This window comes from Phyllostomus discolor, chromosome 3, assembly GCF_004126475.2.
Source record: "Phyllostomus discolor isolate MPI-MPIP mPhyDis1 chromosome 3, mPhyDis1.pri.v3, whole genome shotgun sequence".
In the NCBI taxonomy this organism is placed as follows: Eukaryota; Metazoa; Chordata; class Mammalia; order Chiroptera; family Phyllostomidae; genus Phyllostomus; species Phyllostomus discolor.
The window spans coordinates 166,144,236-166,167,487 of NC_040905.2; the positions used below are offsets into that span (position 1 = coordinate 166,144,236).

At 43.1% G+C, this 23,252-nt stretch overlaps 1 protein-coding gene across 1 annotated transcript in view; it reads left to right on the top strand.

Moving 5' to 3' along the window:
• The window catches only part of PGM5 (phosphoglucomutase 5), a 169,123-nt gene that overhangs the window by 139,184 nt on the left and 6,687 nt on the right, over window positions 1–23,252 (top strand). The gene's annotated exons all lie outside the window — the stretch shown is intronic.

Here is a 23,252-nt window from a genome sequence, read left to right on the forward strand (position 1 = left end):
GACCTTGAGGTGCTGATATCGATGCTACTTTGGGCCTCCTCTCTGAGATTGCTACAGAGCCTGGCAGGAGAGGAGGGATTATGGCTGGCCTGAGCTTGGAGTCAAGGGAAGACACCAACAAGGCTCGGCCAGCCAGTGTTTGGCACAGCCCCCTTATGTTGTCAACAGTGGAACTAATAAAGAACTCACTCAGAAACACAATAAATAGCACAAGCATAAGGCTCCCACTCCCATATTTGTTAAAGCTCCAGGCAACTTTAATTAATACCAGGAAGGACTCTCTATAATGTTGGGCCCTTCCAGCTACACTGCTGGCTGCCCTCACCCTCTTGATCTTTATTTCAACTTGGGTTTGGAGCAGAGTCTTTGATGATTTCCTGAGATGAAAACGTGGGCTCCGCCTGCAATGCTTCTTTTGTGAAACAGAGGAGTAAAGAAGAAGTTACTGCTTCTCGCTTTACAGTTGCTCAGCATTTCCAGTTATAATTTGTCACAGTGGTTCTCTGGGTGGAAGAGATACCAAAGAAAGTTTTCTCACTTTGTCAGTACTTCAGTGGATTTTTTTTCATGGTATTTTTCTTTGGAGAGTCTCAAAGAACTTGGGAAAAATGATACCATAGATCCTTAACACCTAACCGTATAACAAGATCTGTATTGAGCAGAATTACCCAGGGGTGGAAGTAGAGGCCTAGGAGGCTGAAAGCTATTATCAGGGTCACCCAGAGCTTGAAGGGGCAGAGCACAAGGCCACCATCAAGTCCTTGGCCCTTCCTTCTCAGTTTCAGACACTTCCCACACAGGGATGGGTCTCGCTCTGCCAACATAATTTTTAGTGCGTACATGTCACCCGTGATAGTACAAAAACACACAAAAATTGGAGGCTTACCCTATTTCTCTGTATAAAAATCTCAGCTACATTTCATGTTTGGGAAGCAAGATTAAAAGCAAGGACCTGAATGTCCAGAGCTATGTACAGGGTGAGGAATGATATTCCTGGCTTCACCAACTCTGACTCACCCTGACTCAAGGCAGTTATTTCTCAACATTCTCTTCCCTATTTGCATGCAGTAAGTGGTTATATTTGCTTATTTTTATTTACTTTCTGCACTGACTTCAGAAGTATCTATATAATGTCAAGGCCATTATACATATGAGAAAACAATCCTATACACACATTTTTCTTTACCCTTCTAGGTTCCTTTGACTGGTCTAACAATAAAATTGACATGACACAGATTAGCAGGAGAAAAACAAGTTAAAGTTTAATAACAGATATATCTCCTGTACATGGGATAGACCCAAGAAAACTGAGTAACCCTCTGTAATGGCAAAAGCCACTGCCTTAAATAAGGTTGCCAGATTATAAAAGAAGATTTTGAAGGTGGGGAGTGAGTCATGGAAGGTTACCAGGAAAAGCCCAGTAAACAAGGGTAAGGTTATTATGCAGAGTTAAGTCCTTGCCTCTCCACTGATGAGCGTTTCTAGAGTTAAGGTCACCCTCTCTTCCCTGTAAAGTCAGGGAGACACCCTTACAAAAGGAGATTTCCCCTATGCATGTCTCTTACTCAACGGTAATTTCTCCTCAGTTTTTAGAGCTTTGCCTATGTCTGCAGTTTCTTAAAAATAATCAGCCTAAAATAATCCTTAGGCCAAAGAAACACTTTCTGGGGTGGAAATTTGCTGTCCTACAAGTCTCTCTCTGAGAAGGCCCACAAAAGCTGAGTGGTGCCACTTTTTTTAAGGCTTCCTTTGAAGCTGAAGACCTCCATGGGCTCATTGCTAGAGCATTGGGTGCTAGGTATGGTCAGGGCCCAGGGCAGGATGCCCCCAAATATCCCACCACAGCAGATTGATTACTTCGAGTTAAAGTGATTTGACCAGCAGCCAGTGTAAGAGGGGCACATTGACGCTCCCTTGTCTCCTTGAATGCAGGAAGTCAGCCTCCCCTGTGAAAGGCACCCTCCTTGCTCCAGGGGGGTGCAGAAAGATGCCCTTAATGCTAGAGGTAAGGAATCCAGAGCCTAGAAGCCTGTGTAAACAAACCTTATTTTTTTACCAATTTACTACCCAGGCCCTTTCCTGTTTAGATTCCTTACAAATGAGTATCCAAAATTAAGTTTCTCTGTCCTGTCAAATCTTCACAAATTTATTGTTTCTTTGTCTTGAAAATATAAAAAGTTGGGCTGGTTCATTATTTCTCTGAGTGTTATTTATGATCCCCTGTGTGCGTGTATTAAATTGGTTTCTCTCCTGTTTATCTGGTCTTTTTCAATTTTATTATTAGTCCAGGCACAAGAAGTTAAGAAGTATGGAAGGGAGATTTCCCCCTCCTGTACAGTATATGTACTTCAGTCTGTGGGTGAATTCACCATTACTGTGTGTTTTGAGTGGCTGGGGAATCCTTCCGTTGATATTGTGCTTCTGATTGCTCATATTCTCTCCCATTCTAATCACAAGCAAGGGTTTTCTCAGACATGGCTAGGTGGGGCTCAATATTTAGCATATGACCTAGCTAAAAATTTTATATTAAAATAGACTTCTTATTAAAATGCTATATGCATCATTGACTCACCAACTTATAGCCTATTGCATAGCACATTTAAATCAAGATATAAGCCCTGGTTGGTGTGGCTCAATAGACTGAGTGCAGGCCTGCTAACCAAGGAATTGCCTGTTCAATTCCCATCAGGGCACATGCCTGGGTTGCTGGCCAGGTCCAGGCTGGGGACCTTCGAGAGGCAACCATACATTGATGTTTTTCTCCTCTTTCTCCCTCCCTTCCCATTTCTTCAAAAATAAATAAATAAAATCTTTTTTTAAAAGATATAATTTAGAATACAATTTTTAAAAATTTTTAAGAAGATTTTATTACCCAACCGGGGACCCAGCCTGCAACCCAGGCATGTGCCCTGACTGGGAATCACACCATCAACCCTTTGGTTTATGAGCTACCAGGAGCTGCCAGGATTAGAATAAGATTTTTAAACCTTGTAACTAAACCCCTAAGGAAAGAGAAAAGATTTTCTCCTCAGGCCCACCTGCTCCTAGGCACTTACTGGTGTGTTTGACTGTTTGGGGCCTCCTCACAGCATCGCTTTCCAGGACCACCTACTTCTGCCCTAGGAGAGTTCTGGAAGGAGAAGCCTTTGGATAACTGTTAACAGAGAGCAAAGATAAGGCATTGTCCCCAAGCTGCTAGTGTTCCTACTGATTCAGGGCCTGGCAGGGAAACAGCAGCTTGTGTTGCTTTCTCAGCCACAGAGAAAACCTCTCCACCTTTTTGGCTTGTTCTGATTGGCAGCCCAGAAAGCAGAGGGCAAAGGGCCACCCGGCCCCACCCCACACTGGCACTTGCACGCAGATGCCCATTAAAGTACCTCTGTAATCTGCAGAGATTTCCTTGACAACTTCATTCCAATCCAACGGGTATTTTTTAATGCTTTACCCACTCGAACACAATGCTCATCTTCATCCAAGTTGTTTAGCAAGAGGACTGCAAAGTTCCCTTCAACTGGCTTCGTTAGAATCAAGTGTTTTACACTCCACAGGATAGTTTCTTTCCCAGACATCTTAAACAGGAGAACAAAACCTGTTCTAAACACTCACACTGTCCTTGCCACAGGGAAGTGTCCGTAACTGTCCTACTGATGCAACTAGGAAGACTTGGGGTGCAATCTATATGTGCATGTCTCTATCCCTGCTTATAGATTTTCAATTTGGGTCCATTTGTTTCAAGTTAACGTAAAATAATTTATTACCTACATTCAAAAATACATTTTTTAGAACACGCCACCTGTATGCACTTAGAATTGGTGGTGCGAGGGGGAAGGAGATTGGAGGAGGGATGCTGATACAGAGAGAAGGTGCTTGCTTTGCCCTCGCTGTGTCCTTGCTAAACCAGAAAGGAAAGATTCCAAGGCCTGTTTCTGAAAGATTATGTAGTTTTAAAAATACAAGGTTACTTGAATTTTACTGGCAGTCAGTAGGCCTTCAATGAGCCCTCAGACCAGCTGGTAATAATTTGGAAAAAGGGATGAGCCAAGAGCATTTAAATTCACAGGTAACCAGAAACAGCCCAGCTGTTTTCATTTTCTTTCCCACTAGGTGTATTAACAGGACTGCTAAAACCATTTAGTATTCACCTTCTTCCTGGTCCCTTTCAGCCTGTGGGTGGAGTAGCTAATGAACAACAAAGGATTCTAAAGGAACAGGAAGGAGAAGTTTTGCTAACCGCTGGGATAATCTCAGCCTGATAACCAGCTCCTGGCTAATCAACAGTGGGTTTAGGTATTTGAACAGCACCCCACCCCAAGCCATGGGAGGAGCCTGATTTCCCCAACCTTCCTTCCAAATGAGGGAATTTACCTATGTATTTCTGATAAGCTGTATCTAGAAGTCTTTAAGGACTACTGTCTAAGCACCAAGAGTCCCTCTATATTGGATTCATCTGTCAAGGCAAAGGCCATCTGTCATTTTGCTGTACCTGTTCTTATTATTTCTTTATAATGCAGAAATATAAAGTACAGCACCATTCTGTGTTATATTGGAAGAACGTATCATTTATCATCTAAATCCGGATACTTTTGAGAGTAAGAGGGGCACTAATAATGACATTGAGACCATCCCATAAACAAGGACATAGGATTACTCTCGTTACACGCCTTCATGCTATCTTAGATCTGCACGTCTCTTCAAAGGGGTTTCCAGGGGCACTAGCACACAAACCTGGTAGTGCAGAGGGAGCACGGCAGGAGTGAGGAGTTAGCTCGGTGCTCCCAACCCAGACTGCACATCAGAACGACGTGGGTGGCTTGGTGAAAATACACAGGCCTGCACCCCACTCCCAGACATTGGACTTTTATTGTTCTGGGTTGGAGCCCATAATTTTAAAGAGCTTTCCAGGAGATTCAGATTAGAGAAGTGCCTCTAAATTTTAATGTGTATATTAACCACCCGGGGATCTTCTTAAAATGACAATTCTGACTCAAGTCTGAGGAAGGCCAGAGAGAGTCTGCATTTCTAACAAGCGCTCCAGTGACACTGTGTTGCCGGTCTAGGAGCCATACTTTGAATAGCAAAGAGTTATATGAACTGTGAAGCCCTAATAGCAGGACCTTGAATTCTTTAAAGTCATAGAAAGGGCAACACCTGTTTTTAGTGCCCTTACACGCATGGGCTGCTGTCCTGTAGACTCACCTCTCCAGTTGCGCATTGGACTCCACTTGAATGCCCTCTAGGCATCTTCATATGCAAAACCGAACTCCTGCCAGCCTCCCAGTATCCTCACCCCACCCCCAACTACCCAAAACACCCTGCTTCTTTCAATTCTTCATCTCAGTAACTAATGGCTCCAACCTTTTAGTTGGTTTGGCCCAAAATCTAGGATTCATCCATGAATCCTTTTTTTCTTCTCTCTTATCCCATATTCAACAGCAAAGCTTACCAACATGACCTTCAAAACACAACCAGTGTCTGACCCCTTCTCACCACCTCTTTCCACTCTCGCCCACTCCCTGCCCACACTAGTCTCAGCACAGCAACCAAAGTGATTTTTTAAGACATGTTAGACCACCTCATTGCTCTGCTGACATCCTCCAGGGGCCCCTCCCCTCACTCAGAGAAGAGCCCAAACCCTCACTGTGGCCTCCCGTGCCCTACTGGAAACCTGCCTCCGACTTCATCTCCCACCTCTCTCTCTTTCTCTCTTCACTCCGCCACTGCTCTGTGAGCATGCCAAGAACACTCTGCCGCATGACACCCAGACAGCTGTTCCCTTTGCCTCAAATGCGTTACCCTCCAATATCAGCATGGCTTTCCCTTCCTCTGCGACGTTCAACAGTCCTCACACCCAGTCCTGCCGCCTCCCTTGCCCTGCTTCACTTTTCTCCACAGCGTGCATCCCCATCTCATAAATATATTAACTTGTTACTGGTTTTACTGCCTGTCTCTGCCCAGTATAATGAAAACACCAGGAGGCTGCTAGGACTTAGTCTTTTTTTTTTTCCTCACTGTATTCCCCAATGCACAGAATACCACCTGGCATACGGGGCCGGCAAAAGTAGGTTTACAGTTGTTTGTATGGAATACAATAAATAATAATAGAAGAAGAAACTCTTTCACATACTCACAACTGTAAACCTACTTTTGCCCACCCCTGTATGTAAATGCCTGATACAATTTTGTGAAATGAGTGAAATATTCAGTGTTAATTACTTTGGAATATCTCAGACTGATTATATCACCCAGGAAACTGAAATATTCTGCACTCAATATGACCCTTGGTGCTACCATCAGATTTTTCTGTTCTGATTTAGGGTTTGAATAAAATCAGTTGCTATTTTTAAGGCCCCTACAATGCACCCCCAGATACTTTAGATACATCCATTATTTTATTAATCCTTGCAATGGCCCCCAGAGTAGAATCATCATCATGCTTTTGCAGGTGAGGAAACTGAGTCAGGGAGCCATTCAGACACATGGAGCAGGTAATTTCCAGGTTTAAACTTGGTCTTATAACAAAACCCATGTTGTCCATGGAAATGTTTGAGGTCCACAGGAGACAGAACTCTTCCTTTCCTGTGCTTGAATTCAAGGCTGCAGCTGGAGCCTCAGTTTAGTGTTCTTGAGAGGTTCTTTCATTCACACCAACCAATTATCTGATTCTTGGACACCAGCTGGGTGCCCAACAATTAAATTCAGTTCTGATACTAACTACCCTTGGTTAGCCTAGCCCCCCACAGATTAAAAGAGTTCAATCCCACAAGACCGCCCCCACTTCAGATACCAGCTGCAAATGGTGTGCCAAGGGTACTCACATTTCTGCCTGGCCAAATAAAAATTCAGGAGTTTTCATGATTCCCCACCTCCCCAGGCTTGATAATTTGCTAGGACAACTCACAGAACCCAGACAAGCTCTTTGCTTATTAATAGTGGTTTATAACTAAGGATACAGCTCAGGAACAGCCAAATGGAAGACATGCATAGGGCAAGGTGTGGGGAAAGGGCGGTCAGGTCTCCCACGCCCTCTCCAGCATGCCACTGCCCCAGCTCCGTGACCTGTTTATCAGCTCAGAAGCTCTCTGAGCCCTGCTGTTCAGGAGTTTTTATGCAGGTTTCATTATGTGCTACTGGTTAATTAAATCATTGGCCACTGGTGACTGAACTCTACCTCCAGCCCTTCTGCCTCCCTGGGAGGTTGGGTGGGGCCAGACAGTTCCAACCCCTCACACCTGGTTGGTCCTTCTGGCTACAGCGCTCATCTTAACACTGTCAGTGTGGGGGCTGCCAGGAGCACTTCAGCCCTAACTCAGGTGTGGGTGAAAGTGTCTTATTATGAAAAACAAAAGACACTCCTGTCACTCGGGATATTTAAAGGGTTTGGGGAGCTCTGCACCAGGAACCACAGACACAGGTCAAATACAGTTTGTATTGTACCACACTTTATAAATGTGGGTAAATGTGTTTTGTAACCAACTACTTTTCTCTCCCTTAATATGAATTAGCAATGAACAAACTTTTAAAAATGATTAAGAGAATAGTATTCTGAATGTACCTTGGTTATATTCTATAGTTAATAGGAGATCTGAAGTGACTTGAAGGATAAAACTAGAAATTGAAATAATGTGTGATGCGGAAGAGTTAGAAACAGAATGGAGTTCAGAAGTGACATAAAAGGACATTCACTTAGACATTTAATTTTCATGACAAGATGAAAAATGGTTAATAAACATATATATTTGTGTGTGTGAATATGTATATATACACACACACACATATATACACACATATAGCTTTGGGCTATATATGTATATATATAAAACATTTTAAAAAAACATACACAAGGCTGTACTAATACCCATATATGTAAGGAAAAACATGAGGAAACACTTTATTTCTTAGAGTTTGATCCGTATTGCTGTAATTTGGGACTATCAGGGAGGGTGGAGTGATGTGGAGAGAATTTAGAAAAGAAACACGTGGTTAAAGAGTGGGGTTGGAAGTGCTGTGGTCAAGTTAATAGCTGGCCCGTCTGGCAGGGAAGAGAGGCCTTGCCTGGAGGTCTTCGGGAACTTAAAGAATAATGAGGTGCAGAAAGATGGCCAGCTGTTCCCCACAACTAATGAATATGCAATTTCAATAAATAAACTCAAGCTGAACTGGAAGGGATTCAGATAGACTATTAGAACAATTTTAACTGTGAGGGTGCCTGCCCAAGTAAGATGGCTGGTTTGTACTTTTCTAGAAGTCTCTATGACCACAGAGATTCAGATAATTTTTAAATACAGGCAAGGGTAGGAAGAATGGAGCAAGATAATATCTCAAGCCTTAAAATTTTGGTTCTGTTATTCTTCTTCTTTAGAAGAAATAAGTTGCGGTCAGGTAGGTTAGATTTCCCTCTAGTGGTGTAGGAAGGAATTTAGTACAGCTGTGTTTTCACAAATCAGTCACTTGGAGCTGGATTAAAGTTAAGAAGCAAAGATGTGTAGGTTTTCTGTGTTTCTACTCATTTAGGTAAATTAATCCCTGGAAAAACGAAGCAGAGCAAACAGTCCCTCTTTTCCTTGCTTAGATACTGAAGTCTGGGGCCAGGCTCCATGGCAATGGATGGATGGTTTTCTCTGGAACTGAGAGCCATTCCTGGGATCAATCTGGTGACGTGTGGGAAACTCCCTGGGGCTGGGAATCTGGCAGGTGTTTCACCAGAGCTAGTGACTCTCGCAGTGCAGGGCTGCTTTGGGTTTTGTTGACAATGGGGCTTTCCTTTGGCCTCTGCTGGGATCAGACGCTCTTCACGGTCCTGAGTGTATCCTGGCCTGGGGCAGGGATTCACCCTGTCCACCCGCGCTGTGGACATTCCTAGGGGAAGGATGTGCCTTTGTGACAGCAACTGGCACTGTAACCTACTCATGTCACTCCCACAGAAAGAACCCATCTGAAATCCCTCTTTTTGGAAGTATGTTCAAAAGAGACCCTTATGCCAAGTCTCAGAAGACTACCTTGGCAGTGCCTATTTCTCCCAGGAACCAGTGGCCCTAGGAGGCAGAAGGCCTAAAAGGCGTATCTGGATCCTGGCTTTGGATTAATGTTTAGAGACCTGAGGCTCTGAAAAAATTTTATTTCCCCTCCCCACTTCCCCACATGTTATTCTAAGAAAAACAAAACCAGCTTTAAAAGTACATGTAAGAAAACCTTACAAAATGTCAATCGCCTTTATGATGCTATTTGTTCCGGTGCCTCTGCTTTGCGGTGCCCAAAGCGTGTGCTTAACTAGCTGCTGGTTAACCTGCACTGTTTACGTCCACAGATCAGAGTCTTGCTAGGTCTTGCTTACTCAGCCTGAAAAGGGAGCATGAATGAATTTGCCTTGGTCACACAAGTACAGAGGGTCATTGGCCGTAACTTTTTTCACCAGATAATGGGTTTGACAAGCTGTGGCCAGCATAACCTGGCATTCCCAGCATCCTCTTTGCCCCAGGTCTCCATGCCTTTCAGCAGAACGGCACACGGGCTGGTGGAAAGTCAGATTGCTTTGAGGCAGTGCCCTTCTTTGGTGGATAGTAAATCATTTGCTTTGCTCATAAATTATAGTGTATCAAGATACACTATAACTGAAGAGTGTATTCAGATGAATAGCAACGATGAATCTGGAGATGGCCTGTGATCTTCAGAAGAAAAGCTCTGACTGCCCTGCACCCAGAAGCACCAGGAGAAGGAACGGCCTGGCCTCCCCGACGGTGGTCACGCTGTTTTCCCACAGGGAACGCAGGGCCCTGGGCAGCTGAGGGGAGCAATATGACTGTGTCAGCTCTCCTGCCTGCTCCTGGCTGATTTCAAGTTTGACGCCTCAATCCTGGAATGAGGAAGTATTCAACATGCAGGAGACAGGTTTCCCCATCCTTTGTTTTTGCCTCCCAGGAAAGCTGGGAGGCATGATCCCCACCAGCACAGCAGCCTCTCCAACCAGAACGTCTGAGGGCAGGAGGGAAAGCAATAAAAGTTTATGGAATTCTTGTTTTATGGGGTTTTTCTGTTTCCTTTACGAGCATTTTTGCTGGTAGAAATCATCCCGTGAAGCATTGTTTGGTAGATTGTAGCCTGGGTACTCCACACTTAGTGATACTGGGATGGGAGGTAAATAAGGCAATGAGAGCATCTTAAAATGCAGGTTTCATTATTCAAGTATGGCAAGGACAACAGCTTAGGATATGATTGCCATTGAAAAGACAGCTTGTTGCTCACTGTTCCTGGGAGGAGGGGACATGCCCATGCCATGCAGGGCCACACAGAGAAGCAACAGGGTCAGTTATGAGGCAAGAGGGGGGCTGGGGGTGGGGAGTGTGGCAAAGAACTTTTACTGTGGTTTGTGCGGGAAGGAATGGGCAAGGCAGAATAATGAGAGTTCAGGATTGGCTAGTTTGAATAATTTCAGCAGGCTCGGGGACATAGGGACTGTCCCCAGTTTTCTGATACCTGGCCCTGGGGAGATTGGAGCTGGTGGACAGTGGTCTGAGTGTGAGAGTCCAAAAATGGAGGAGGTTGGTGTTTGGGCTTTGGATCGGTTGGTCTGCATGTAAAAGGTGTGCTCACAGGGAAACTATTTGCTGTCTCTAGAAATCAGCTAACCTTGCAAGGGGCAGTCCCTTCCAGTGTCAGCTGGTCCCTCACTGTCAACTCATCATAATAAAAGACCTGCTTAATAGGGAAAGGAAAAGACAGGTGGATAAAATTGTCTGGGGCACCAAGATTTCATTTTGTTCTATACCGTTGGGGCCAAGGGGCCCACTGCTCAAATGTGGGGCTTCAGAACCCTACATCGCTGGGCTGGAGCCCTGGTTCTGCCACGCTCAACTCTGCACCTCAATTTCTGTAAGCTTTAATTTCTGTACTTTATCAGTCAGAGGCAGAAAAAAATACATACATTTCATAGGATCGTTGTGATGGTTAAATGAGATAGTTCACATGGGGGGTTTTGGTAAATGCCTGGCACCTAAAAAGCGCTCAGTAAGTGTGAGTTGTCATGAATATTGTTGTTCTTGTCACTGTTCTTGTTAAAAGCAATGCAGATTAGTTCTCTGACTACACGAGGATCAAAGAGTCTCAGATAATTACAATTTGTTTTATAGTATAATTAACCCATCTTGTCTTATCTTCTCCCATTAAATTCTCTAAGGGCCAACTGGATCTATGGGAGGTGTCCCAAGAGAACTGGCAGCTGTAATGACCTTGGTCTTATAAGAGGGTGCCAAGGTCCCTATGGCATGGTGTTTTATACATACGACATTTTATTAAAGGTTCAGAAATAAATGTGAAAGTCTGTCTCTGCTCTCTGCTCTCCTTCTCTCACTCCTCCCATCCTTTGGAATCCTTATATCCAAGGAGTTCATAGAAACAACTTTCTCCCTTCCTTGCTTAAAGCAAGAGGGACTGAGATGGGATTGTTCAATCATTTTATTTTATTGAAGGAAACGTGCAATTGGTTGGTTGCTTCCAGCTCATTTTCCGAAAAAGACTTAAAGACTAAAGTGGCCTTGAGACAAATGTAGGCTCATCGAAGACTTCTGGAGTCACTTTTGCTGGTTATGAGGCATATGTTTACTGGCTTCAAAGAGCTAAATGCAAAATATTAGTCCCATTGGTAGGTGTTAGCAACGTTGTTGTGGTTTTTTTTTTCTATAAAGAGCCAGATAGTAAATACTTTAGGTTTTGCTAGCTGTATTAGTTTGCTAGGGCTTATGTAACTAAGCATCATAGACTGGGTGGTGCAAAGAGAAATTTATTTTCTCACAATTATTGGAGGCTGAAAGTCCAAGATCAAGGTGTTACCAGTGTGGATTCCTTTTAAGGGCTGTGAGGGAATGATGTGTTCCAGGCCTCTCTTCTGGTTTATAAATGACCATCTTCTCCCTGTATCTCTTTACATCATCTACCCTCTATGTGTGCCTGAGTCCAAATTTCCTCTTCTTGTAAGGACATCAGTCACACTGGGTTAGGGCCCACCCTAATGACCTCATTTTAACTTGACTCCCTGTGACCTTATCTCCAGAAGTCACAGTCTGAGGTACTGGGGGTCAGAACTTCAATATATGAGCGGGGGGGGGGGGGGGTGGAGGGGTGCCCAATTTAACCCATAACATTAGTCGTGTGGTCTGTGTTATAACTTTTCAATGGCCCTTGTAGGTTTGTCCTTGGACTGGCAATGTCAGCATCACCTGGTTGCTTTTTAGAAATGCAGAAGCTCAGTCCCCACCCCAGACCTGCTGAATCAGATCATGCATTTTAACAAAATATTCAGGCGATCTGCATGCACATTCAAGTTTGAGAGTTCCTGCTTGAGAGCCTTTGGGATCCCTGTTTCTACCTCTGCTTAACTAGATTGACTCACTCCAGACCAGATAAATCCTTCTAATGCCAAACTGCTGGGAAGCATTTATAGGAGTGACTGGCCTCTGCTCTCCACCCGCCTTTTGGAAAATGACAGAAAGTGCAGAAAATAACCCAGAAAAAAATGTCCCAAGACCTTTAAAGATGTTTTTCTGCTTCTCAGAACAATTAACAAAATGGGAAACAAGAAAATCAGATTCACTTTGCATCTCCATAGAAACCCTACCTCAATAACAGCTCCGTAGTGTTAGACTGTTTTCTTCATACTAATCAAGCTGAGAGATTCAAAATAACCCAGGAAGGAAGTAAAGTTCTTTTTTTTAAATTGAGTTTATTGGGGTGACATTGGTTAATAAAATTATACAGGTTTCAGGTGTATAATTCTATAATATATCATCTGTATATTGTATTGGGTGTTCACTACCCCGAGTCAAGTCTCCTTTCATCACCATTTATCCTCCCTTTGCCCTCTTCTACCTCTCCCCACCCCCCTTTCTTGCCAGTAACCACCATACTGTTGTCTGTGTTTATGAGGGTCTTTTTTTCCTTAATTCCTTCAGCTTTTTCACCCAGCCCCCAATTCCTCTACCCTTCCCTCTGACAGCTGTTAGTCTGTTCCCTGTGTAGATGAGTTTGTTTTTATTTTGCTTGTTAGTTTATTTTGTTAATTAGATTCCACATGTAAGTGAAATCCTATAGTACTTGTCTTTCTTTAACTGGCTTATTTCACTTAGCACAATGCTCTCTAGGTCCATCCATGCTGTTACAAAAGGTAAGATTTCTTTCTCTTCCATTGTGTATTCCATTGTGTGAATGTACCACAGCTTTATTATCCATTCATCTACTGATGGGCACTTGGGTGGCTTCCAAATCTTGACTACTGTAAATAATACTGCAGTGAACATAGGGGTACATATATTCTTTTGAATTAGTGTTTCTGTTTTCTTCAGATATATTCCCAGATGTAGAATCACTGGGTCATAAAGCAGTTCCATTTTTAATTTTTTGCAGTAACTCCATGCTGCTTTCCAGAGTGGCTGCACCAGTCTGTATTCCCACCAACACTGCACTAGAGTTCCCATTTCTCCACATCCTCACCAGAACTTGACGTTTGTTTATTTATTAATGATAACCATTCTGACAGATGTGAGGTTATACCTCGTTGTGGTTTTAATTTGCATCTCTCTGGTGGCTAGTGATATTGAGCATCTTTTCATACGTCTATTGGCCATCTGTATGTCCTCTTTGGAGAAGTGTCTATTTAGGCCTTTTGCCTATTTTTTAAATTTGATTTTTTTTGGTGTTGACTTATATAAGCTCTTCATGAATTTTTGCTATTAACTCCTTATCAGTTATATTATTGGCAAATATGTTCTCCCATGCAGACAATTCCCTTTTCATTTTGATGATAGTTTCCTTTGCTGTGCAAAAACTTTTTAGTTTAATATAGTCTCATGTGTTTATTCTTTCTTTTGTTTCTCTTACCCAAGGAGATATTTCAGAAAACATGTTGCTATAGGAAATGTCCACGATTTTAATGCCTATGTTTTCTTCTAGGATTTTTATGGATTGGAATCTTACATGTAAATCTTTAATCCATTTTCAGTTATCTTGTGTATTCTGTAAGAAGGTGGTCTAGTCTCATCTTTTTTTTTTTTACACATCTGTCCGACTTTCCCAACACTATTTATTGAATAGGCTGTCTTTACCCCATTGTATGTTCTTGCCTCCTTTGTCAAATATTAATTGACCATAAAGGTGTGGATTTATTTCTGGACTCTCTATTCTGTTCAATTGATCTATATGTCCGTTTTGATGCCAGTATCATGCTGTTTTGATTACTATGACCCTTTAGCATAATTTGACATCAAGTAGCATGATTACTCCAACTTTGTTCCTCCTTCTCAAGTTTGCTGTTGCTGTTCAGCATTGTTTGTGGTTCCATGTAAATTTTTGGAATATTTATTCTAGTTCTGTGAAATATGCCATTGGTATCTTGATAGGAATTGAGCCAAATATATACATTGCTTTGGGTAGTATGGACATTTTAATGATGTTAATTTTTTCTATCCATGAACACATTATGTGCTTCCACTTATTTGTATCTGAACTCAATTTCTTTCTTTGGTGTCTTATAATATTCTGAGTAAAAGATTTTTACATCTTTGGTTAAATTTATTGCTAGGTATTTTATTATTTTTTTAAAGATTTTATTTATTTATTTTTAGAGAGGGAACGGGGAGAGAGAGAGAGAAACATCAATGTGCAGTTGCTGGGGGTTATGGCCTGCAACCCAGGCATGTACCCTAGCTGGGAATCGAACCTGGGACACTTTGGTTCCCAGCCCACGCTCAATCCACTGAGCTATGCCAGCCAGGGTGGTATTTTATTCTTTTAGAAGCTAGATTCTGCCCAGACCTCAGCAGGGTGAAGCCTCCAGGAGCCCAGTGTGGGGCTAGATGATCTCTTGTAGCGGGAGACACCAGTCAGGTTCACAGGAAAGCGGGGGGAATGTCCCCACCCCTAAGCCACACATCTCAGTCACTGACACCCCTTTATCTGGCTGGTCCTCTATACCCCAGCCCAAGCAACTGACTCCTCAGCAGGGTACAAGCTCCACAGGGTGGGACTATTGCATTCCCCCAGGCTGATGCTGAATGGAGGAGAATGCTCCACCAAGAGTGGTGACGTCTGTGGTGTGAGAGAGGAACTCAGCTCAGGGATCCTGACACTGTTCCTTCAGCTCTGTTCCCAGAGCCACAAACCCCTGTGGCTCTAGTCCACTCTGCTCTCCCTCTGCTGGAGCCCAGGGTGTGTGTCTGTGAATGAAATTTTGTGCATTGGCTCTTTAAGATAGCACCTGTGTCTCCAGAGGACTTCCTTCTCTCCTTTGCAGAGAATCCCTCCTTATTTTCACAGCCAGGTGTTATGTGGGTGCCTCTTCCAGGTTCTGGTGCTCTGGGCTGGGGAGCTTGGGGTTGAGACCCCACTCATTTTAGGGGAAACCTTTGTGGATGAGATATCCCTCTGGACCCTCAGCCACTGCCATGGGAGTGGGGCCAGCCCTTTTCTCATATCCGTTCTTCTTACCAGTCTCAATGTGACTTCTTATGTAAATCCTTGGTTATAAGACTTGTCTTCAACTATTCTTCAGCTGGATATTCAGGCTGATTGCTCTGTATTTTAGCTGTAATACCAGTTTGGTGTTGGGAGGAGGTGAATGTAACATCCACCTGCTCTGCCACCTGCTCTGCCACCTGTCACCTGCTCTGCCACCATCCTTGTGAAACCTGAAGTAAAGTTCTAATTTAATTTTACCAAGATAGGAAGCCTTGCTAAAAATGTGGGTAGACAGTCTAGCACTATTCCAATTAGTGTATTAATAATATACTAAAAATACTTAAGGGTTATATGGCAGTTATATCTTAAAGGCAAAGTCCACAATAGAACATGTTCTTTTGTCAAAAGTGGAAGAAACTCCCAGTCACTGCACTAATAAAATGTGTATTAACTGTCCTTAAATTCCACTAATAGTTTTTATATTGCAGGGAAGAATTTCTCTTCTTGTAGAGGGCTCGTTTCTACATTTTGTGCGCCTGGTGTTAATGATTCTCCTGCTGTACTGCCTCTGCTCTATGACTCAGGCAGTCCTTATGGCAGAAGTTTTCTTTCCACTTTGCTTCTGCTACTGGTGCTCAGTCTGGCTGTCCTGGCTGACTACTTTAGAAACAGATATAACCTTAAGGAATGTGTTCCAAGTGCAGTGACATCTGTTCCTTCTGTTTTCAGCATTGTCTTGTTCAACTGTAATCTGATTGTATTCCCTCTGGCTGGATATATTGGTCCCACTACACATAAATAAAAAGGAAGGCTGTTTTTTTTTTTTAGGCTAAGATGATCTCACTAATGCAGAGAGATCTGACTTCTGATTGGAGTGGCTTTGGGCATCTGAAAACTGAAAAACACTTCTGATGTTCTTAATCTTTTTAAAAATCTGATCTTCCATCAGAAAAGATGATATAAACTTCATTTTACAGGCAAGGAAGCAGAAGCCAAGTGGTGGCTATCTGTCTTACCAAAGGTCAGCCTGTTGGGGCTAGAGTGCTGGTTTGCTCACTTCCATCCTACTATTCTAGTAAGTGAGGCTTGCTGCTTCAGTAATAATAATAACAATAACAACAATGTTTAGTAGTGTGTATCATGTGCCTGCCTGTCAGTGGGTAGGCAGAATGCTATGTGTTTTGTGTGTGTTACATCTAATTCTCATTATCATCCAATGTGATAGATACTCATCCATCCATGTTTTATAAATGAGAAAACTTTGACCCTGAGAATTGGCATAACCTATTATTTATAAGTAGTATAACTGCTACTCTACTTTGGACCTAGATTCTGGACCCAGAGCCCACTTTCTTAACTAGGATGCTATGCTTATTCTATCAAAAAAAACACACGAGGATGTGTACCCACTTATGAAAAATTAATTAGAGTAATCAGGGTGCCCATTTCAGCCTGACATATCATTAATGCACTCCAACCCATCCTCTACGACTGTTCTTAGATGCAATTCTTGGGCACCACAGTTCCAGAGTAGCGGGAAGACTGGTTTGTTGTCTATATCTCCTATCCCCATTGATGTCCTCAAATCCCTTCCCAAGGGCCAGTTCTGTCTTAGACAGCTGTACTCTCTAGGAGCGGAGACTGCCCCAATGCTACCTGCAGCCAGTTAAACCAAGTGGGCTATGGCGGCAGTGTGGAAAGTACAGAGAGACTGTTAACTTTTCCCCTGTAGAAGCAGTATTCCCACCCTGGGATGTGCCTCCACCATTTGGCCACTGAAGATCACTGCCTAGCCCTTGGCAGTTCTTCAAGGTGGGAGAGGAAAAGAGTTCGTTCTCTCAGGGCTTCACTCAGCCAGGGCTTCTGCCCACCAAAATGGGTAGGGGTTTTAGCATCTCTGCTCTTTGTCTTCCTTCGTTCATACAGATGCCTTGCCAGGCTCCAGCGTACCCCCCTGGAGGGCCAGGTTGAGAGAAGACAGTTCCTGGGTTATAGTTTGTGTCCTAGTCATGGGCAGCTCAGCACATGCTGAGAATTGGAAGCTCAGGAAATAGGGCTGGGAAGGATCTCAGTCCTTGCACTCCCCATGGTGTTCTGGGCTCCTCTGGCAGACCTGCCAGCCCTCCCACACAGTCTTCGCTCTCCTCCTGGTGGTAATTTCCATTTCAGAAATGGGGAGTTAGCTTAGAATGTCCTGGATGCCTAGACATGGAACTATCCAGGGAAAATGTATACTCACTACTACTGAGATAATTTCATTGTTCCTGCTACATTATTGCTAGTTCAGTGGTAGCAAATTCAGATGCCCGCTGAAACAGGCAGCAAATGTTAGATTGGGGCCAGTTATGTGGGAACTCTGGTGACACTCAGCCCTCTCTGGTTATTGCCTTATTAATATTTGAGCTCAGGGTTGCTAGATTTGCTAGATTTTTATATGAAATAAGATTCTTAAATATTGGCAGGAAAATGATTACCAAAAAGAAAAACCCAACCCTCTGTGATGGACTGCAAGCTTCTAGGACTAGTGGACTGCATGATTCACACTAACCCATCCTCTGAAAAGATAAAAAAAATAGCTGAAAGAAATACATAAAAGCATCATTTGAGAAGCATCAATGCCCAAAGCCCAAATAAGATAGTAACACAAAAAGGAAGGAGGTTGGAGCTTAGGGAAATGAGCCAGAGCCCTTTCTGCCCTGGAGTGTTTTCCTGTCCAGGAAGGGTGCTAAGAATGGCTGCTTTGGGGGAATTAAACAAGTTGTAGGTGACAAGCACCAGGTCCAGGTAGAAAACCCAGCTTATCACCACCTGTGTCTGCCACCCAAAGGACTATCCAGAGGAAGCAGCTAAGAGGCAGACCAGTGTGGCAGCTTCATGTGGACGACAGAAATACAGTGAGAGTTGGGAACTCACCAAAGGCAGAACCACCCCTGTTCTAGATTCTAACCTCGAAGGGAACCATTCCAAAGGCAGAGTACAGACTGTAACCCAGAGGGGTTATAAATCCACGGCTCTGAACTGCCTGCTCCCTCAGGAGTCTCATCCAAGAAGATGAAGGAAGCTAACACCACTCTAGGTCTCAAGTTATTGCTGTAAGTCATTTTTAAACAAAGTGGCCAGCAAAGAATTACAAGGCACTCGAAGAGGCAAAGCAATGTGTGCCAGAATTAATAGAAAATATAGAATAGAGGGTAAGAGACGTGAAGGATAACAGTGAAGTCTAACATAATTTAATGGAAATCGCAAAAGGACAGGAGAAAGCCACTGGAGTACAGGTAAAACTTGAGAAGGTCATAGCTAAGGATTCCCCAGAGCCAATCAAGGAAACTAGTCCATGGATTTCAGAAGCCCACGCAGGACAGATAAAAATAAGTTCACATCTAGGCCAAACCTGCAGAAAGTAAAAGGCAAGACAAAAAAATTCAAAGACAAAGTTGTTTGATGGACAACTAATTTTTCAGCAGCAACACCAGAAATCAGAAGACTGAAATAAAGTAACTGATAGTCTAGAAACTATCTTTCTAAAATGAAAGCAAAATAAAGACATTTTTAGACAAACAAAACCTGAAAGAATTGGGCTCTGGCTGGTGTGGCTCAGTATTTGGAGCACAGGCCTGTGAACCAAAAGGTCGCCTTTTCGATTCCCATCAGGGCACATGCCTGGATTGCGGGCCAGGTTCCCCAAGTTGGGGGTATGCGAGAGGCAACCACACACTGATTTTTTCTCCCTCTCCTTCCCCTTCTCTTCCCCTCTCTCTAAAAATAAATAAATAAATAAATAAAATCTTTTTTAAAATCCTGAAAGAATGGGCCACCAGCAGACCCGCACAGAAAGAATTCTCAAGAATGTCCTTCAGGTGGGAGGAAAGGTCTCCCATGTGGAACCTCGGAGATGCCTCAATGACTAGAAAGCAAAGAGCAGCTATGAGCAGTAGTTGGTTTGTATGAATACTGGCTGTAAAAACACTAATAATGCCTTGTGGTGCTGAAAGTAGTCATCATATTGATATCATAGAGAACTAAAATATACAACCACAATAGCTATGTGCCCTGTGAAAGCAGTCTTAGTTAAGGCATGCTAAGGTCTTTGTGTATCGTGGAGGAAAGTGAAAATATAGATCATTATTAGATTTTGATAGGTCAAGGATTTGTGTTGTAACTTCTAGGTAGCCACCACAGAAAAATAGAAGAAAAAAAAGATATAACTCCCAACCTAACAGAGGAAAACATAGACTGTGTTATCTTCAAAGGTAAATGAACTAAATGTCCAGGGGAAAAACAAAGTCTGGGTTTTTTCAAAAGGTGATAAATATATCCTTACAAGAGACACATCTTAAACAAATAAACAGAATTTGCAAGCTCAAAAAAATGAAAAAGTTATATACAACAATAACCAAAGATCTAGCTGTATTAGTTTTAGATAAAGGTCAAAATAATTGTTAATGTCGAAGGACTCCGTAAAGTGACTCAAGTTTGATTCCCCATGAAGACCGAGCAATTTTAAATCTATAAAGCAGAAACTGGATGGAACTATGAGAAGAAACAGAGACAAAAATCTACAGTCTCTTTGAAGTGTTTTCACACTACTCTCAGTAACTAGTAGAACAAATAGATTTTAAAAGTTACTGACGTTATAGAATATTTAAACAACATTGTTAACATGCCTCACTTAATGGACATATGTAGATACTACGCCAAACTACATCAACATGTAAATTCTTTTCATGCCACAGGGAACGTGTATAAAAATTAACTGTATACTGGGGAATGAAATCATGCAGAGTATTATCATAAGGACAATTATATTAGAAAGTAATAAAATGCATTCAGAAAAGTATTTATAAGTGCCTCTTAAATTATTTATTCATGATAAATTCTGCAGATAGGGGTCAAAAAGTAAGTCCTTTAATCTTTTAAAGAGTCTTCCTAAAGAAAAATCTTGGACATCAGCTGTGTGTACAGACTGTATTTCTTGCTAACTAAGGAGAACAATTTGATGAGTTCATTTTAGAATTCAAATAGGCTAGGCCTCCAGAAGCAGCATCAGCTTTATATATAATTTGAGTATATATCTTTTATGTACTTTCCTATGAATGCTATATTTCACAATTCTTAAAAGGTAGTTTTCAAATATTGTACCTGGAATGGAGAAACATTTTTATAGTAAAGGTATGAAGACAAATTTATTTAAACCTTTCAGAAAAGGGGAATTTTTCGGCAGCAGAAGGGCGGTGTAGGATGGTGAAATACAGCACAACTTTGCAGTTAAAATCTCATCATGGACTGGGTGCAAAGCTGAGCTCTGCACTTACTAGCTGTGTGACTTCAAGCAAGTTGCCTAGTGCCTCTGAGCCTGCTTCCTCACCTGTAAAATGTAGACAATACCACCTACCTCACAGACTATTTGTAAAGCTTAGCTCACTACATGAATCTGGAATAGTGCCTGATACATACTAGATACTCAGAGCAAGCTATTAAAAATTTCTAAAGGAGAATCAACACTTCAGAACTCGAGTCACAAACCATTGATGGGGGCCAGAGAATGCATTTCCTTTTCCTGAGATTTTGCAAGTCAGTAAATCAATTCTCTGTCTTGCTGTGGAATCAATTCTATTGCCTTGCTGTGGAATCAATTCTATTGCCTGTGACCTCAACCCAACCAGGAAAACGTTTTTGAGCAGGAATGAATCTGACATGCAAGCTGCATACTTACCTGGGGGAGGCCTCCCGGCAGTCTTCAGGGACAGGGCCACAGATGCAGGGCTGGGGATGCTGCGCAGGGCTGCGCTGTGTCTCATCTCACATTACAACAATCCTGTGAGGCAGGAACTGTTACGAGCATCCCAGTGTTAAAGATGAGGTACAGAGAGATGAAGAACCTTGTCCAGGAAGTGCTGGGAGATGGGGCCACCCTGCCGGGGCAGTGTGGTTTCCGTTAGGCTTGCCTGTGCACTCCCAAAATGCTAGTTTGGTTTTTGCTTTGACTGAACTTTTGGGGGGAGAATTTTATCTGCTCATATCTTGGAATGGCTTTTCCCCCTCGGAAGAGAGTTTTTGTGGTGCAAGTTTTTATTTTTCTGATATTGACAAGACAGATGGGCTCCCTCTGTGCTACAGGTAAACTCAGATTTACCTGTAGTCCTTTTCCACATTCTGTATTTTGGTTAATTTTAGGTCCCTTTTGGATCAAGATAGGTAGGTTTATTACATGAACAGGGGATGAAAATTAGGACCATGATTGTATGAACTGTAATAAAGAACAAATGTTTGCAATGCTTAGCATTCCCACTTAATTTGTGTTAGAAAAATGTATTTGATTTGATTTGAGTTTCAGCCATAATTTTGCTGCTTCTGTTTGCTTTCCAAATGAATGTCCAATAGCTGGTCATCTTTATTACCTAAAATCTGGACTAGGTAAACAGGGTGGCGTCTAGCCTATAGGACACCTTTGAGCAAATTAGGAAAGGGGCCTCAGTGGGAATGCACAGGGAAGTGAGGCTGGTGGAGGGCCTCTTTGTGAGAAGACAAAAACATCTGTTCCTCCTCCAGGAAGACGCAACTCCTTGCCAGGCCTCCTGGCTTGTGAAGAGAAGCTGGGGGTAGATTCCACCCCCACGTTCCAGGCCTCTTAAAAAGTAGCCTCAGGTCTCAGGTCCCTGTACTTGGTTCTCCTCTGTTGCACTGTATGAGTCCTGGGGTTTTGAAGTGCAGTATAATCAGAAACTTTCTCCACTACTGAGATGTGCTGGAAACAAAGGCAGGAGATGATTTCAAACTTATAATCATAACAGGTATGAATTGCCCCACAACTTCTGGGATGCAAGAATGTCACATTTCTATATTAGGTGAATCAAACTAGTTTACCAGGGCCACCCCTGTCTGAATGGGCAAGAAGTTCAGCAGTGGCCATCTGGGGCTCCCACCCCTTCTGAGATCAGCTAAGACAGCTCACAGGGGATGGAAAGGCCGCATGCTGTCTTGAAGAAGAGTACAGGTCTCTGTGGTTGCTGTTGCCCCTGCATGTCACCCCACCATCTATCTGGGGTGCGGATCAGTTTAAGGCAAGAATCCGATCAGCTGGCTCAACTTTTGCCCTAGGCTATCTCAGTCACTGGCCAGCCCATAAATTGCCTGCCTGTGGGTCAGGACGCACCCTGGTCCAGTCAGCTATGGCCAGGGAGTGAGATCATGCGATATAAACAAGGCCAACCGGTATTTATCTAGAGCAAAGCATTTCACCACACCACAGAGGTAAGTACCTAGAGCAGAGGCTCTCAAAGTGTGATCCTTGGACTAGCAGTACCAGCAGGACCCGGAACTTGTTAGAAATACAAAGTCTTGGGCCCCCCCACCCAGGCCTTCTGTATCGGAAACTCAAGGGGAGGGAGCCAGCTGCCTGCATTTTACCAAATCCCGCAGATGACTCCAGTGCACGCTCAGGTTTGAGAACCACTGCCTTAGGTGAAGCAAACAACACTTGGACTAAAAATGAAATGAATGTTTGCATGAAATCATGAGCAAAAGTCGGGCAGTGCAGTTCAGCTTTCACCCAAATGGGAATGCTGATGCAAGTTGCCCCTAAAGATCAGGAGAAAGTGCTGTTTGTTATCAATCCCGATTTTGTGGATGTCAGAATGTTAGTGTTTTCTGGTGTTAAATGGTCTTCCTTCTCTGGTTTGCAGCACCTGCCCCCACCGTGAGCTGGGACAAGTACTGTCATTTACCACCCCCTCCCCCACTCCTTCCCGCAAGACACTTCCTGACATTCCCATGGCACACTCCTCATGTAGGCCAGCCTGGTGCTGGCTCCC